Here is a 5527-nt window from a genome sequence, read left to right as displayed (position 1 = left end):
CCTTTTTACGTAAATAATACCATATGGCATTTGACTTTATCTGCCTTATCTATCTCACTTAGCATAATGTCCCCAAATTCCATTCATGTTGTTACAAACGGTAGGATTTCCTTCCTTTTTTTTAAATTGTAGTATAATTGACATATAATATTATATAAGTTTCAGTCATATATATATATGACATATTATATATATTATACATAATATATGTATTATATATAATTATATTGTACAGCGTAGTGAAGCCACTTAGGTGGCTTCCATGTCTTGACATTTATGCATACTATGAAATGATAAATGCAAGTCTAATTACTATTTGTCACTATATAATGCTAATATAATGTTATTGTCTATATTCCCCATGCTGTACATTATCTCCCCAGGCCTTAGTTATTTTATAACTGTAAGTTTCTACTCTTGATCCCTTTCACCCATTTTGCTGCCCTCCCTCTTCTCTGGCAACCATCAATCACTCTGTAACTATGAGTCTGGTTTTCTTTGCTCATTTGTTTTGTTTTTTAGATTTCACGTATAAGTGAAATTATATGGTATTTGCCTTTCTCTGCCTTATTTCACTTAGCACAATACCTGTAAGATCCATCTATGTTGTCCCAAATAGCAAATTTTCATTCTTTTTATGGTTGAGCAATATTTCAGTGTGTGTGTGTGACCTTCTTTCTAATGATGGATACTTAGGTGGCTTCCATGTCTTGGCTATTGCCAATAATGCTGCAATGAATGGGGAGGTGCATGTATCTTTTTGAACTGGTGCTTTTATTTTCTTTGGATAAATACCTGGAAGTGGAATTGCTAGACTGTATGGTAGTTCTATTTTTAATGTTTTGAGGAAACTCCATATAATTTTCCAAAGGGGCTACACATATTTATATTCCTACCAATGGTGCATGAGTGCTCCCCTTTCTCTACATCCTCACCAATACGTATTTCTTATTTTTTTGACAAGTCATTCTAACAGGTGTGAGGTGGTATCTCATGGTGGTTTTGATCGCATTTCCCTGATGATTTGTAATGTTGAACAACTTTTCATGTACCTATTGGCCATCTGTATGTCTTCCTTAGAAAAATGTCCATGAAGGGGCACCTGGATGGCTCAGTCAGTTAAGAATCTGCCTTCAGGGATGCCTGGGTGGCTCAGTTGGTTAAGCGGCTGCCTTCGGCTCAGGTCATGATCCCAGCATCCTGGGGTGGAGTCCCACATCAGGCTCCTTGCTTGGCAGGGAGCCTGCTTCTCTCTCGGCCTCTGCCTGCCACTCTCTGTCTGTGCTTGCTCTTGCTTCTCTCTCTATGACAAATAAATAAATAAAATCTTAAAAAAAAAAAAAAAAAAGAATATGCCTTCAGCTCAGATCATGATCCCAGGGTGCTTGGATGGAGCCCCCGTGGGTCTCCCTGCTCAGCAGGGAGCCTGCTTCTATCTCTCTCTCCCTCTCTCTCTCTCTCTGCTTCCCACTCCCTCTGCTTGTACGCTCTCTGTCAAATAAATAAAATCTCTAAAAAGAAAATACTGTCTATGTAGTTCCTCTGCCCATTTTTAAGTCAGATTTTTGGGGTTTGTTGTTCTTGTTGTTGTTACTGAGCTATATAAGTTCTTTATATATTTTGGATATTAACTCGCTATTCAATGTATGCTTTGCAAATATTTTCTCTCATTCTGTATGTTGCCTTTAATTTTGCCAATAGTTTTTCTCTTCTGTCCCAAAGCTTTTAAGTCTGATGTAGTCCTACTTCTTGATTTTCGCTTTTATGTTGTGCATTTGGTGCCATATCCAAAAAATCATTGCTAACACATTGTTAATGTCAAGGCGCTTCTTCCTTGTTTTCTTCTGAGTTTTAGAGTAACAGGTCTTATGTTTAAGTTGAAATTGTGTTGAAATATACTTTTCTCCATATTTATGTGTTTTTGTTGTAAGAGGACTGGTCTGCATTGTGACAGTTGCTATTACCAAAGATAGTACTTAAATTCAGTCTTTTTTTTTTTTTTCATTTTTATAGCTATAAAAAACTACTTGCCTCTTATCATTACCTTGTAAAAATAAAATGATGTTGATGAAGGACGGCATATGGAACTCACCATGAAGTCCACTGTAATTCTAATGTAGCACTAAATGATTTAGTCTTGGTAGTATTCAGATGCTAAATATAATTTATGGCTGGGACATTCATACTGCTAAAGTTTCAGATCTCTTGTTCTTACTAAAAACCCAGCTTACCAAATGAGTAAAGATAATTCTGCTTTACAGATTTTATACTGTAATTATTGCTAAGAACTATAATCATTAAGTATAATTAGCATCAAGTGGAGTTTTACACAACAGTAAATGGTAGCATAATTGCAGTTTCAGGCTGTCTGCTACTACAAAATTAAGTTAAAAATTTCAAGCAATCTGTGTGGTAGTTAATACATATTCATAAGCATACAGTATATTGCCTATAAACCCAAGTAAGATTGTAAAGTTCACATAGGAGATTTAACTCTTTTGAAGACACATTCAGCTTCTATAGACTCCATTAAATTTAAAGAAGATAAAGACAGAAAATAACAGTTTGCCTCACAAATAACTTTGTTTACAATACTGAGTAAAAGCATTTTTATTTGTTCCTATATCCTTTCCACAAAACAACAAAAACCAAAAACAATAAAAAGCGTGAAAAACAGAGAAAATAATCCATATTCAATAAAATAACTCTCTCAATTCCAAAGCTCATACAATGAAGTTCACCTGCTAAACACCATGGATTCTGGACCAAGAAGAGAAGTGCTAAGAGTTGACTTGTGCTTACTGGAGCTCTAGCAAGTATAGGATTCCACCCCTGTCCCAAAAGAGCACCTCAATCTGGAAAGGTTTAATCTATGACTCTGGTTTGGAACATTGAAATCTAAATGATGGATGGGCAGCAGAAGAGGTTGTAGTCCTGTAAAGATTTGATTCCTTTAAATATTCATACAATGTCATTAAAAATGAGGGACGGAATCATGCTGCCACATTGTTTTTATTATTTATCCCCTAAATTCTCAGTAAAGCAAAAGATCATCAGATGTGAATTAGTAATTAGGAGGAAGAATGGGAAACAATTACCAGATTAAAATGTAGCAAATCTATGCCCAAGAGACCTTGTTCTGAGCCATATCATTAAAAAAAGTAATAAATGACAGATTAGAAAAAGGCAATAAAATGACAGATTTGATGAAAGACTCTATAAGGTCAGTGCATGCAGTCATAGATCTCCTCCTTCCCCATATCTCCTCTCTTGTTCTCTTTCTGTTCTTCCAGACATTAAGCAATCTCATTGGAGTATTAGACATAATCAAAAAGAAAACAATATGGAACATGCATTAAACTGGAGGGAGGAATGAAAAGAGGCAGATGAGGAACAGAAACCAAATGAAAACTTACCCACTGAAACATGTGAAAAGTCAAAGAGTTTCTACTCCCTCAAAGAAATTGGAGCTCTGAACTCTTTCTTTTAAAAAAATTTTCTTTATGGGGTTATGGACATTGCGGGGGGGTGCTTTGGTGAGTGCTGTGGGGTGTGTGGACCTGGCGATTCACGGACCTGTACTCCTGGAGATAAAAATATATGTTTATAAAAAATAAAAAATTAAAAGAAAAATTTTCTTTAAAGATCAAGAAGCGGGTTCAATGTTCAAAGAAGAGACTAATGAAAGAGGTGAAAGGGGAGCTTATGAGCTCAGAATAGAAGAGTAAAAGGAAAAACAACACAATAGAGACAAAAGCTAGATTAGTGTCCAAGTATGCACGCACACACACAGTCAGGAATATATTAATAGAATTCTGTAATTCACAGAAAACAAGAAAAAGAACAATGACTTCAAATTGAGTATAAATGATAATAGACATAGAACATAAGTAAAGAGATATAACAAGTGCATTATTGACATGTTTTCCTGGGGCAGGGTTAGGGGGGAGAACTAAACAGCTAGAAGAGAAAAAAAATACTCAAATCTAAAATAGAAGAAAATAATTCTGAAATGATGGCTTTAGTCTGCAGATCAAAGAAGTATATCATATTCTAAGAAAAATTAATACAGTAAGGTCACACTGAGATATAACCTCTGGGAGTTACTGAACTACAAGGACTGAAGAAAGAATCATACAGACATCCAGGTAGGAAAACAAAAATTCACATGCTAGTCTGGCCTCACTCTATCTATAGAAGCATGTTTTTTTTTTTTTTTTAAGATTTTATTTATTTATTTGACAGAGAGAGATTACAAGTAGGCAGAGAGGCAGGCAGAGAGAGAGAGGAGAAGCAGGCTCCCCGCTCAGCAGAGAGCCCCATGTGGGATGCGATCCCAGGACCCTGAGATCGTCAGCTGAGCCGAAAGCAGACGCTTAACCCACAGAGCCACCCAGGCACCCCTAGAAGTACTCTTGCTAGTAATGTAAACAGTACAGTTAAATTTTGAAAGGAAGAAAGGATGACCCTAGAATTTTATACCTAGTGTGTTTATATGCCAAGCATTATTAACTAGTATGTTTTAATCTATAAACCAAATTTGGATATCTCTAGTTGTTCCAATACCATTCTTTCATTGCAAAAGAAAATCCTAAATCATAACTTGTACTTCATTGCCATGCCTGTTCAGTCTCTTTAATCTAGAACAATTCTGCCTGTTTTTTTTCATTTTTCACATTGATATTTTTTAAGGAAAAGTCTCATCAATTGATGGTTTAAAAGCTGACCCCCAACCATGAAGGGCAAGGAAAGAACAAAGAGGCCACTTCAGATTGGTAGGCAGCAGATTTAATAAGCAAGGGAACTTACATACATGACTTATCTTGGGCTGCAGCGAGATACTTTAACTTAAAAATTATACAGAGGCCTCAACTGTGTTCAGTCATGTGCACCATCCATACACCTTACTCTCTCAAGGCCACATCCTTGAAACAGCTCCTAGTGTGGGAGTGGTGAGCAGAATGTACATTCTGAGGACAGGGAAGGGGGTTAGGAACTTCCGGTTACCCAGGTCCAGCTTGAGGGTCAACCAATGGTCATCTCCTCTACATGAACCTGTCCAACAATTGGGATATTTCCTAAAAATAATACTCAGGTTATGTGTATTTGATAGGAATACCACAGACACCATCTTTTTTAAAAAATTTTTTATAAACATATAATGTATTTTTATCCCAAGGGGTACAGGTCTGTGAATCACCGGGTTTACACACTTCACAGCACTCACCATAGCACAGACACCATCTTAAACAAGTGATCAAATTAAAATCACTAGTAATGGGACAAGTTGATATCATGTTCCTTTTCATATAATGAATGGAGAATAATAAGCCCAAATTTTAAAATCTTAATATGTCTGATATAAAATACACATTCCTGGTGATACTTTTTAAAAAAAAATAAAGAAGTATACATAGTGAACATGAACTGCCTATCATACAATCATCCCAACCCCCAAGTTTATTTCTCTTCTCAAAGGAAAATGCTTGTAATGGTTTAGTGGATATTTGTCACACCTCTTTCCATG

The sequence above is a fragment of the Mustela nigripes genome, chromosome 6 (genome assembly GCF_022355385.1).
Source record: "Mustela nigripes isolate SB6536 chromosome 6, MUSNIG.SB6536, whole genome shotgun sequence".
NCBI lineage: Eukaryota > Metazoa > Chordata > Mammalia > Carnivora > Mustelidae > Mustela > Mustela nigripes.
Note: the sequence above shows the minus strand (reverse complement) of the source record.